This window comes from Sinohyriopsis cumingii, chromosome 8, assembly GCF_028554795.1.
Source record: "Sinohyriopsis cumingii isolate HCF-2022 chromosome 8, ASM2855479v2, whole genome shotgun sequence".
In the NCBI taxonomy this organism is placed as follows: domain Eukaryota; kingdom Metazoa; phylum Mollusca; class Bivalvia; order Unionida; family Unionidae; genus Sinohyriopsis; species Sinohyriopsis cumingii.
Window position 1 is genome coordinate 67,432,055 of NC_142968.1, and position 14,386 is coordinate 67,446,440.

Genomic DNA, 14,386 nt, shown 5'->3' on the forward strand with positions numbered 1-14,386 from the left:
GACATTCAGTTATATTTCCACTGTCTAATTAGCTGTAGCTGTAAGGTCGTTAGAGTAGCCATCTACAACGATATTTACCACCTTCTTGTCATATAATGACGTTCGTTCAGACAAGTAACTTCAGTTCATCAGTCTATCAACACCACTAATTATGCATCAACATACCTTAATAATTGTCTCAAAGACGCATACATTCTTTTATGTGGTTGAGATTATGCCACTTGATGACGTACTGTTGCTATTACTCTTGGAATGGAAGCTTTTAGAGCTTACGGCATGTCAATGACCGCTGAGTACAAGGAAGGGACTGTTATTTTTCTCGATTGAATTATGGCAAGTGTTCAAGAGTCCAATGATTATATAATTTACAAATCTATCTAGCTAGCTATTTACCCAGGTTTATTTTTGTCTTTGCTTTGAGCGATTTCATTATTTTGGTTGGAAAACACATCGAATGTTTTTAAGTGTGATGGTCGTTAATTTCATATCAAGGACACCATCTTTTGCTTGTTTTAGAAAGGTACTCTGAAAGCTCAACGAACAGGGTCTCTTAAAATAAAGATCGAGTATAAACGTTATAAAGATCGTCTGCTTAATTGTATTCACATCAAAATTCTTCTTTGTGTACAAAATTAAAGCACGTATCATTTGAATGGGGGAAGAGTATCATCTCTTTCATACGCATTTCATATGCTTAGCATTTACATGAACAGCCACGAATAACAATATTCTGTCTATTACTCACTCGAACTTGGTAATATATTGCTGGTTAAATAAATAGCGCAGTGCCCATGCGATTGTTTCACAAGCAAACTAAGTAAGGAGATTAGAAACTTGTAAAACCCCTCAAGACAATCTTTTTTTTACTCTAAAGGTGCTGAGATTATTACAAAAAAATCATTTAGCTCGAAGACTTGGGGCCGTTGATTTGATTGATACTAAGTTTGTATTATCTGTATATCTGTCACGTCTAAATTACTATTACAGGAACAAATAATTACGAACTTAAGGCTAAGTTTTGTACTGATTGATTTTAAAAATCTTTAATGAATATCCGACTTCGTTTCTTGTTTGAACTTTGATCAAAAAATCGTAAGAAAACGTCAAAGGCCCCAGAATACCTATCCCTACATAAATATCGTGATACAATACAGTCTGTACATCAAACAAGGGGTATAGTCAGAAATAGCAAGAACATGGTCGTGTCCCACAGTTATTCAGAATTTACCATCAGCGCATGTGACATTTTGGAAACATTCCTGGTTGTGATCTGCTTGTTCAGTGACCAGTTCAGTTCAGCCCCTTCTGAAGTGACCAATATCAGAAGTATAATGGAGATACCATTACTTTTACGTGGATGGGGTGAATGTGTCAAAATAAAAGAAAAGGTTCGTTTGAGCTCAATGAATTGACGTCAGCAATAGCAGAATTGGAGACAGTGCTGGTGATTTGTATACCGTCACTAGCACTGGGCAAGTGTCTGAATAAAACAAAATATTTTGTTTGAGGCTTATTATAAGCTAGCATTGAATTACACTTAGACATATTTATCTGCATTCTTTTTCTTTTAGATGTTAACTGTTCATCATGAATATACTTCAAAGAGAACACAGACATTGAGCCCCGGCTTAAGATCCGACGAATGGTCTTGATCTACATCGCTCAAAATAGCATAAGTTTATGTAACAATTATCTCGAACATAAAACGTCAGCACGTCTTATTTCCTACTGCAGGTAGATGTGTACGCATAGCTCAAAAATGAGACAGTAATAATGTCAACAGCCTGTAAAAGTTTATGTGTACGTGTGGATATGTTAGTGTCATTGTTGAGAATAAAGCGTTGGTCTCCACAAGTAGTTTCATAATGAACACGTTCTTCTTGAAAGAAGTTTAAATATGGAAACTAAATCAGGATGAGAATGACGAATGTGACACATTTTGATTTATTTCTCATATCCTGATATTTTGTCAATATTTTGAATAAATATTTACAATGATATCACCTTTTTTAAAACGAAAGAAACTTCATAGGTCACTATTCTTGAAATGAACATAGAGCAGGCACAATTAGTAGAATGGAAAATGATAGCTTATCGAACGAATTACAAAACACAAGTCGGTATCTGTTTTAAATTCTGCTGCGCATTATTCAGTTGATTCGTTTGATGTTGAAAATCAATATTTTTGTAAACAAAAATACAAATAGTACGAATTTAATTTCTTATTGACAGCTTTTTTTATGTAATGACGTCTTTTTTGTAGTCTGAAGGCAACACTGTTTATTTGTAATCGCTTTAGGGCAACGGAGAAAGACCAAAATCACAGAGCTGTAGAAACATATTTACATGAACAGAGAAAAGATTTTTACATGCTTAAGACGTTTTTAACAAACATCCGGCTTTCTGTCTACTGCTACTTATGTCATTCAATCGACTTGACAAAGAGATAGATGATTCGCTTAACGTTTATGATATATACAACCCTTGGAATTCAAGATAAACAGAGGGAAATATTATTAGAGAGCGACAAACAGAAAGAAGAAAAAAAACGAAAATAAAAATTTAAAAATAGAAAAATGATCAGGAATGTCGTGCCTCTGTTAATCTGAACTTAAAAAGAAGAATCAAGAGATCGAAGAACATGAATGATTAGAATACATTAATTAATGGCCTGGAAAACAACATCGTAGCAAACACTACCTCTTGCACAGTTTTCAAGCAGCCGAAAGATCTACCCATTTAATTCATGGCTAGATCTATAGAAACAACATTCAGATTACCCATTCATTTTCAGATTGCGTTGATGTAATCAAAACGAAACAAGATGTTACATTCCAAGAATTCCAACGCGATACAAGTCACAATCCAAACCACATGCAAACGATTTTGAAGATCGGAAAGGGGTCTCTTAATATTGATGTTGTGCATGGTAGTATTTGGGAAATATATAACATAACGATGGAATGAGAAAACATTTAAATGATTTTGAACAAAGGTTTACAAGATATATAAGTGGACTCAATAACCAAGTGGATGAAAAAGTGTATGCATTAAGTGTTAGGCTTCATGCAATTAAAGCCAAAAGAAAGGAAATACAGATATTCAAATCGAATTAAACACGGAAAATGGGCATCAAGAATATTTCGTTTCACGTAAAAGGGCAATTGAAAAATCGATCAATAAAACAAACAAAAGAGTTATGCAAAATGAAACTAATACCAGTGTTATATTGTTTTACAATTTTCGCATTTGTTCCTGGCCATGAGTATCCTGATTTTTTTAATATTATCCGATTTTCTTAAACGTACACTTCCAAATAGAAGACGAGAAAATGTATTTCAAGTGATAAATGGGTTATTTGGTATTATATCTAAACAATACAAAACAAAGAACTATATAAATTAAATAACCACAATTCACTGATCCAAGTATACTTTCACGTTTTGCTGATTACATGTGTTACATTCAATAGATGAAGGATACAGTTTTCATTTTTTTTTCAAATTAAGCTCTTTTAGAACTTTTATCAAGTTCAGTATTGACAATTTAAATCCTTGTGCTTCATTTCTTCCATTGCATTAGAGGTTAGAAACCAATTCTTGTATACTTAACAGACATTAGACGCAAATCAGTACCTAATATTTACAGCGGAAAAGAAAGACGTGTACGCTATCTAAAAGAAAACGCCGTTTTAATCATTTGAACGTAATACAAAATACGCCATCTTCAGTCAGAATGTAAAACAACTATTGGAACCAGTCTCAAAGTATGTTTCGACGATAAATAAGTGACGGCTTAACTTTTCAAAACAAAGTCAAATATCTATTCAAGTTCACTAACCGAACTGCTGAAAGAAATGAAGAGTACGGGCAAAAAACTTGCGAATACGGTGTAAACAGAGCATAGACACTTGACGACTTGAGTGAAAGATTGAGAAAGAATGGTTTGGTTACTAACTACATTGAGTAATCTGGACGGTCCTTTTTCCATATATGCGTCTACGTATTGTGATGTTGATACGCGTGGCATAAGACAATACTTGAAAACAAAAGACCACCTCAGATAATTGATTATTTCATTCTTGTGATTGGCACGTGAGATACGAATACTTATTGTTTTTAGGTGTCCATTTTCCTTACATCGCTTCTAGGCTTATTCAGCACAGTAAATAACTAAGATGTATACATTCAGAAAATACGTAATTCTTATCAAGGAAGCGATATCCCTCCTGGTGACTCAGACATCTCAATCACAAAGACTGGTATATGATTCGCGCAAATAGAAGTATTAAACCAAAAAAAAAATCTTTGCAGCATTGTATACCAAAGTGAAACTAAAATATCATAATTTGCTTTCATAAGATAATCATCTTAATATCAGTGACATGAGAGAGCGGTAGGAGTTTGGATGATTTAATATTTCGATGTAACTTACATTGTTGGAAGTTGTGAACAATATGAGCATATTTGACGAACAAGCAAGTCTGATTCAGCAAAGCATCACATCAGGTTATCACTTTCATCAAGGAATTAAGGGGAAATACCTTCACAGAGACCCCAACGGTGCGAGTAAAATGTCTTTAGCAAAAAGTAATTTCCATGTTGTGCGTATGTGTGTGTGATTCTAATGTTTAACATAGCTTAAAAAACATTTGCAGTAATATAGCTACGATGTCTGCAGTGTGACAGATTATAGTGATATCTAGCACTGAGGCATCATGTCGCAGATATTATCCTGACACCAGACCGACCAGGAAAAACACCCACCACTTAATGTTGAGCGCCAAGCGAGGTAGCTGCTTGTACCATGTTTATTAGTTTTTGGTGTGACTCGGCCTGGGTTCGAACCCGCGAACTCTCGCATCCAAGGCGGTGGTTCTAACCAATAGGCCAACGGTGCTATTACCATGTTTGATATATAATGGATTTTACATGTGACCAGTCTGTCTGAGGTAATATTTATTGTGTTTTGATGCAACAGACCAGTTTAAGGGAACGTGACCCTTGTACATGGCCCTTTGATTACAATTACACAGGAGTGCTACCTGTGGGGAAAATAAAACACTTGCAACAGAAAGACATATCTCTGAGACAAGTTAACCGGAACATTGTATTCTCAGTAGCCATTCTATATCTTTCCTTTCCCATACCTCATGTGAATCCCAGTGATACATCTTTCCACATTTATGGCCAGCTTAGGAAACGTTTGCAGGGCGCATCAGGATAGTTTTTGAAAAATCTACAGGACGTTGGATTGCTGATGGTAGATGTGACAGTCCATACCACTGTCCACGTTTTGGAACCAATAGTGTGTTAGAGGTGAATTCCGGGGTAGTTTTAGACATCGAGCCAGTAGAGGTAATTTAAGTGCTTGTTTACAAGATAAGAATTAAAATATTTATATGTCTGAATATTCTTATGGATTCTTCAATTCTGGAATGTTGTATATTTGCATGCACTGGCAAGGATTCATTTTTGAGACACAAGAAAATAAGCATATGTTTACAAAGTTACTTCTGTAAATTTCATGCATTTGCTCTGTAAATGCAAATAGTTGCAAATACGTTTAAGCAATGTATTGTTGACACCATATCAAGAAAAACAGATGTAATGCATGTTAATGCTGACCAGATAATTCGTTTGTCCCAGATCAAAGAAGTAACGTGCAGAATCCACATGGGAAAACTGGACATGCTAGATTGAAGTTGAGGTTGACACTATTGTCACATACAGCCATCTGCAGATAGAAATGGAAGAAGGAGAACATGAGAACCATTCAGTATTTTGATGTGTGGCATGTTCATAGATTTTTCCATAGCATAATGTTTACTATACCAGATTATATCATATGATAAGGGGAGAACCCATTACATTTGCAGGGAAAACAAACAAAGTTCTACAAAAAATCTGACAGAAAAATATAGTTTTGTATTTGTTTAATTCCATGTGTGAAGAAATAAAAATGAAATTAATTGCCAGGGAAAGATAATTTGCGGATGTGAAGAATGGATTTGGAGAACTCCAAATACATCTGTTGGTGCTTCCATCCCATTTAACTCAGCAATACTATGCAATATCAGTGAAAATATTTCCTATCGAAGGCGAGTGAGAATCTTCAAACAAATAGTGGTGACCATCACTTAGCAGGCAACTACAGAGGTTCTGCTCATAGAGACTGTAATCAGAACTTTAGAAACACACAAAAAACGCCAGTATTCCATCACAAGTTGGCATATTAAAATAAGCATCTCCTCATCAAAGTACTAAACTTTATACCTAATAATGATGACACAGGGCCCCGGTTTATCATATACTTAGGTGCGAACTGTATAACCTATTGTTGGTGAAATAATTACATATTGCTGATTCCAATATTTTCACACGTGTATAAATATCCTTGTATATTTATAGATGAAAATATCAGATTTTGCATCATGTCTTTGGGCGCTTCATTGTGTATGCCTGCAGAAGTTATTCGTGCAGAAAAAATGCACTTTTTGAGCAATAACAAATTAAAAATGGTATCACTTTTCAGTAGTGGAAATTAATTGTCGCTTAATTTATTTTAAACCAATCGGGCCACCGAGAAATTATATCTCCTTCCCTCCTTGACAAAAGTGATAAACCTAATGTTGTGCTTTGCTGAATCGGAACAGCTTTGCGATCAGATATGATAAAATAGTTTACAAAATGTCAAAATGTATTGCAACAGATTATGTCTTCCCAATCACACCACTCGCCAATCATTGATATTTACTGAATCATCATATAAAAGAGAATCGTCATATTTCGTTTTCACTTTAGTTTACGATCCTCCAAAGACTGGGTTTAATGCTGCTCTGTGTCTGAATGATGAACTAGTTTTTGTGATTGAAATATTTGACTAGTTGTGATATCTCTTCCTTCTTCTTACAATATATGATATTCAAAATCTAAACATCTTAAGTATGTATAGTGCCAGAAAGCCTGCACAATATGCAAATTAAATTCACACTAACACAAAATATTCTTAGACTCTAAGTAACTGTTATGAATATTTAATTAGCATTGTTTGTTAGTTTTATTTTAGTTTTTTGCATTACATGCTATTGTAATGTAACATTGTATGTTGGTCTTGACCTTGTCCAAAATTGAGCTCATTTCTGCTTGACCCAGATTGACTTCTTTATTTTATTTATTGCAAACAACTAATACGTAACTATTTAATATCAGTATGGATGGGTTTGAAATCAGTATTATTATTAATAGAGAAGTAAATTATACATAATCTACGTTCTTCTTTTGTAAACATCAGGATCGTACTAGAAGATTATTTTCCATCAGGTAATAGTTTTTTATCATAAAAAAGATTAGTTATTCTAATGGTTTTTTCGCTGGAACTACAAAAGTGCTCTGATATAATTCTTTGATAAAGACATTCACTGCAATTTATAGTGTATTCAAACCTGGAATTATATTTCTGTGATACAACAAAAGATTGTTGGCACATAAGCACACTATAACAGACACATCATCGCCGTCAGTTTTTGGATTTATTTTTGACTACTACTGAAGTTTATTCAGGACTTGAAATTACTAGGACTTGTGTCTGTAATTCTTGGATTTTTGGGGGGATTTAATTCACAAAACTGAAAGTTCTTTCTTTCTCAATTTCATTTTGCATTCTAGGAAAATAAAATATTTGTTAATTTTACAACACTTTTTGTCTTCACTTTTTTCTGATTTTTGCTTTAAGAGTATAGGTCGTATCATAACAGAGAAAGCAATACCAAACACTTCAGTAAACTTCAACAAATAATGTGTTTCCATTAAATACAAAGCCAAACTTTTAAAGAAACTTGCAGTGTTGTGAAGAAAATCCCAAATAATCCTGAAAATTCTTTCATAAGTCAAACAAAAAAATAGAATGCTTCGAATAAATTCAGGTTTCGAATGTGCCTACGTATCAATCGCGTTTATTGACCTGATATGTCAGCAGTCTTGTTGTATCACAATGGTATAATCCATATATATAGCTTTGATATTAGTCACATGGATCCTTGTTTTCCATTGTTTAGGTTACTAATTAAAACAAATATTTATAACTTAAAATAGCAGTAAATGAAAATAATTAAAAGCTGAAATGTATTGATTACCCCAAATAATGATGGTAATAACCATAACTTCACAAACTTCTCAATTAATGACATCATGGACTTCATAAAAGTTTCTAATGACTATGTCCTATCCAAGGTTCCAATATTTATTCCTAATCTTTGAAATTATTAGATCCACAAGAACATATTAGCAAATTAAGACTAAAAAAGAATCAAGTCAATATATCTTCAAGAGACTGGTGTCATTTACACTTCTCCAAAATCTTACAGATAGAATACTGGAACTTAATGTATATGAAGTCTGTATTAAATATGTGTCTACTGGTCTGAATATTTTATTAAATTTACTCAATTTATCCCGATAACATTAATATGTTTAAGGGCAGATGGAAGCCATCCAAATCATATTCAAAATAGCATCAACCAAGCCGGTGAACAAAGTGAGCTGATGCACAAATATAACTATATGTTTGGCTGTGTGTGTGTGTGTGTGTGTGTGTGTGTGTGTGTGTGTGTGTTTGATTTGAATTTTTAACGTAGCTGTAACTATTTTGCAGTCATACAGCTACGATGTCTAGAATGTGGTAGTTTATAGTGATATCTAACACTGGAGCATCATACTGAAAACATGTAGCATCATTTCCCACCCAGTCAAATTGTCCTAACACTAACCTCTTAATGCTGAGCACCAAGTGAGGCAGCTGCAAGTACCATTTTTATAAGTCTTTGGTATGACTTGGCCAGGGTTCAAAACTTCGACCTCCGACATCCGAGTCAGATGTTCTAACCACTTAGGCTACCAGAGTGGTACCTTATGCATTCATGTGACACACTCACATCCTGGAAAGAGAAATCACGGACGACATCAAATTGTTCAATCCATTATACCTTCTGCTCTTGGATTTTCTCTATCAAATCTTGCTGAAGTCCTCAAGGTCTTTACCTTCTTCCATGGCGATCAACCATACATGAAATAAAAATATATCTTACATTCAGTGTTGTGAGTAAGTACCTTAATTACTAAGAGACTTCTTGTGAATTTATTGGTTCATGATAAAATACCAAACTTTCCTCTTATAATCATCATAGCTTCAAAAGCTGAATTCCTTTTCATGACATTCTTCTCATCCAACCTTGATCATGGGATCCTACGTGCTACAATGTACTGAACGTTTTCAGGATAGTCACTATTTCTCTCTCCTATAATGTAACCATATTAAAACCTGTATCCAGTCCATCTCTGGCTGATGTTACATGTACATTTTCCTTTGACCCAGAATATAAAGTGTTAGACAATATATCTGGCCCTGCAACACAGGTTTGAGCTTTATCCATTTAAGACCCTGGTACACCTGAGGAATTTATCAGGTAAAAAGAATTTGAATCTAATAATCAGTGATACACAAATTTCATATTAATTCAGGTATCAAAGCCAAAGTAACTCATATATATAGTATTGACCCAAATAATAATCTCTCAAGCCACATCTACAACTAGCACGTAAAAACCTTTATCTAAAAACAAACTAGTGATTTAACTGGATATAATACCAGCAGTCATACACATGTGCCAGTAAATCACAACCCATTATGAGTCCTCTAGGCCATGTTGGCATCAATGAATGGATGCGTGGATGGTCAGACAGATGGATAAATAATGAATGTATACAGAAGATGAATATATATATATATATATATATATATATATATATATATATATATATATATATATATATATATATATATATATATATATATATATATATATATATATATATATATATATATATATATATATATGTATGTATATAGACAAAGGTGAAATAATCAAATGACAATAAGAAACAATAAATGGCTTGATTACATATTTTAAAGTGGACATGTAATGTACACATGTTGTTATTGCTGAGCTTGCGTGTTTTTTTTATAGTCTTATCATCAATTCGTCTACCTTAAAGTTTCCCTATCTTTACGTTTTCTCGTTTTATCCAGCCCGAACACGATATTTTTTCCAGTACAGTAATGTATGAGTTGAAATAATTCATCTTTTTCTATCTTTAGATTCTTATGTTCAAGTTGAGAATAAAAGTGTCAGAATTATCCTGATATGTTTTAATTCTTTTTCAATTTTTATTATTTCTTGGCCTAGAACATATATCTCTGTTTATCATCGATTCCATGGGTTGTATATATCATGCGTGGTGAAGCAAATCATCTGCTCTTAGTGTTGTCGATTGAATGATCTGAATAGCAGTAGATAAAATACTGAATTTCTATTTTGACTCGCCTTCAGCTTCTAAAACTGTTTTATGCTCTTGTAAATCAATTTCAATTTCTACAACACTGAGATTTTGGTGGATTTTCTGGGCATTCTATTCAATTAGGCTTATTAGTAACTCATTGTCCACTTGTACCTTCCATCATTTGATGTCTTTCAATTGTTCTCACTTAACTAGTAGTAAGTAAAGTGATGAAGTAGTAAAATCAAGGACACGGTTATTGTGGGGGAGTAATTAAGTAGTACATTCAAGGGCATGACAATTTTGTGGGCGTTTATTAATGTAGTGTGTATTTGTGTGTGATTTGTATTTGTAACTTAGCTTTAGCAATTTGGCAGCCATATCGCTACGATGTCTGCAGTTTGACAGTTTATAGTGGTGTCTAGAACTGAGACATCATTGTTGTTGTTGTTGTTGTTGTTGTGGGGTTTAACGCCATTTTTCAGCACACCATAGGCTATACATGGCGACCTGTATTATTGGTGGAGGAAGAACCCGGGAAAACCCCGGAAAGAACCACCGACCCACGAGAAGCCACTGGCAAGCTTTCTCACATACCCACATTGTCCGAATCCGAGACTCGAACCAACGCAGACAAAGGAGAGATGGCAGTGATCCGTAACGGAGAGCGCTTTAGACCACTCGGCAACTCGGGGCCCCCTGAGACATCATGCCGCAGATATAAAGCATCATGTCCAACCCAGGAACATTATCCTGACACCAAACCGACTATTTAGTGTTTACTATTATTTTGACACACTCACTACATCCCGAAGCATTAAGTCCCTTGCACTTGTGATATTCTTCACCAAATGACGAATCACAACCAGCGACGCTTAGAAAAGTTTACATTTTCTGTGTATGCAGATCATAAAGTCTGCATAACAACAGAACAATTCTTTAATTTGATGTGTGAAAAAGAGCACATAGTCAGTATAGTACATAATTCATTGCAAATGCTCTGTTTCCTAAATAAAATAATACATAAATTAATAATGGCAATAAAAAATGTGCAAATAAATGTTCGGGGATAGACAGACAGACAAAGAGAGAACTCGACAGCGAGAGAAAATCATCTAAGTTGGAATGCATTACCAACATATTTACCGAAGTATTTTAGAGTTGTTAAAACTTCATTTTGGGGTAATTAAAGTAACTTGTACATGCTTGGTGTCTTCCAATAATAAGGACCAATATAAGATTCCATATGTGAGAGGAATACAGGACAGCTTAAAACAAAATGATATTCACACATTAGTCGAAATTGACTTAGTCTTTTAAGCAAAGAGATGTGGGGTCGTATATCTATCCCATCATGGCATGCTTGCTTTAATCTACGCAGACTACAAGCGAATACAAAGCTACAGAATATTACTGTTCGTGGCCTTATATTTGCCGACGAATGTTCCATGAATCTCAATTATAAGTTTGACATGTAAAACGGTATGGATCATTTCTTGTAGCTTGTTATTATTACGGTCTCAAAATCTATCAAAACGACAGCAGGGAATCAGTTCATATAGCCAACCATTAGAGCAAATGTATAATCACTATTGCCAGTGACACGTTCACCTATCTCGGCAGCACACTGTCACCTACTGTCCACTTCGATGATGAAACGGCTGAATTGGCAAAGCAAGTGTGGCCTTTGGCAGAATACGCGTAAACGTGTGGGAGCGAAGAGGTATCAGTCTACACGTAAAACTGAAGGCCTACAAAGCCACCGTGTTGCCAAACTTGTTATATGTTAGCGTATGCCACGAAGTTCAATGGTTTTCTCATGGGCTGCTGAGGAAACTCGTGAGGATAAGATGGCAGAACAGGGTCGCTAATGAAATTACAGTGGAGACAGGCAGGCCCCATCGCCAGGATATCAGGATCTCAGATGGGCTACTAACAAGAAGATCGTCTATGTTCAGCTCAAGGAGGGAAAGTGATCTCACAGTGATTATAATTAACGCTTCACAGATTCCTTCAAGTCATCCTTAAAATACTTCAACACTGTCCCCGAGCATTTGGATGATCTCGCACAGGATCACTCCCCTGGGGCAGTCTCATCCATGCTGGAGCTAAAGACTTTGAACTGATGAAAATTGAAGAGTCAGACAGAAAGGTGAACAAGGTAAATCTGGAAAATGCAGCACATCCTGCATTGATCAAGCAAACCCAACCGGCATTTGCTGTCGAGTGTACAACAGACTGTAGGAGCACCAATTGACCTGATCTCACGTACCCACACAACTCAAAACAGTTATTAATATCCTAGTTAACAATAAGTTAACAAATACATTGGAAAACGCGTACAAGTTCAGACTCCGCAGGAAAACTGCAAAAATAATTAGTGTTTCGTGATTAATCTTTTGCAAGTAATAATTGGTCTAGAAAACATTTCTAAATGCAAACTGCATTGAGAGCAAAAAGGTTAATTATTTTCTTTCATTATATTCAGCACAGCTTATTGATGTGATTAATGCGGGGATTTAAGTGAGTGTAAAATTAGATGTGTCAGGTAAATACAAAATTAAAATTGTTCATCTTCGTGTATATGAATAGGTAATCATTTATTATATTACAAGCTAGTCGAAGTCTTTGATGCAAAATTTGTTCTAATAATAAACGTAGATAGTACTCGATTGGTACAATATTGATGTATTAGTTTAAGTAATATAATCGTTGGTTGTTTCATGATCCAAAAGGAGAAGATTTCATTGAGTAATAGTCCTTTAAGTCTTTTGTACAAATAAATTTTAAACAAGCTCGTCTTGACTAAAAGCGTTTTGAGGCTAGTTCCATCAGCAAGTTGTATCTTAACACTTGTTGCTCAAATTGTCGAAGGTATAAAGTCGTAACACTACCGTGCATTTGAAAAATATGTTAATCTTTATTTGTAGCTTCTTGTTGAAGTCTTTTCCATTCACTTATTCACAAAATTTAGCATAAGTCATAGATTTTGTTTGTCCCACAAAAATATATTCCTGTCTTAAAAAGAAGGACTTTAATAGGGTTGTATGCACTCCATAAGTAGGAACAAAAGGTGAAAACTTAAGATATCAGTAATAATTTCCTTAAACGGATAAAATACAAAACATTATTGCTGTAACCTTCTGGAATGTCTTAATTTAGACAAAAACTAAACTTATTGTATTCTGAAATAGTGTATTTTTGAGGAATAAGGAAAAGTGGTATTATACGGAAAATAAAAGCAGGTGATATCTAGTGAATAAATTCAACGTACTAAGCTTCATTCGGACACTTATTTGGAAGAAAGCAACGGAAGAATACCAAATACTCGCAAAAGTCTGCACAAACATGCATTACAGGCTGTTGAATTGTTATTAATATGAACAGATTGGAACCAAGGAAGTCGAAGTCAAGTGTGTTACGCAAGATAAGGGCATACAATTCCGACATGGTTTGGGTTATAATACGTACGTACAAAGTAGTTATATTTATCTTCGGAAAATGATATCTTAAAGATAATTTAATTCAGAAATGGAATTAAAATGTAAACAAATGACAAAAAGCATTCCGCTACAGTCAATTTTATAATTTTCTGTTTTATTTAACATACATACATACATACATGCATACATACATACATACATACATACATATGTGTGTGTACGTTTGTAAAATGTGCGAAATGGGGACATATATGTAAATACACACCAACAGTGCGGGTACACCTCGAAACCGGGATGTACACACTTTAGTAATGTCGGCTTAAATGGAATGCCAGTCCGGTACCTAATGATACAAACTTTGAAATAGGCGTATCTGAGCATGTCTCTGTTTTGTAGGCATTTTTTCAGATTATGTTATACACAACAATATCCACGTATCACTCGACTCAAAACTTTGCGTGTATCAGTCGGAAAACTGTGTTCACGTCTATGCGGTAAAATTTCACACTGTTTTGCTGTCTGCTTGCGCACTTTGCTTCAGAAATACTCACAGAAGATGGCATCAAGAAGAGCTAACACGATTGAAATCATTTATGTAAACATAGACAA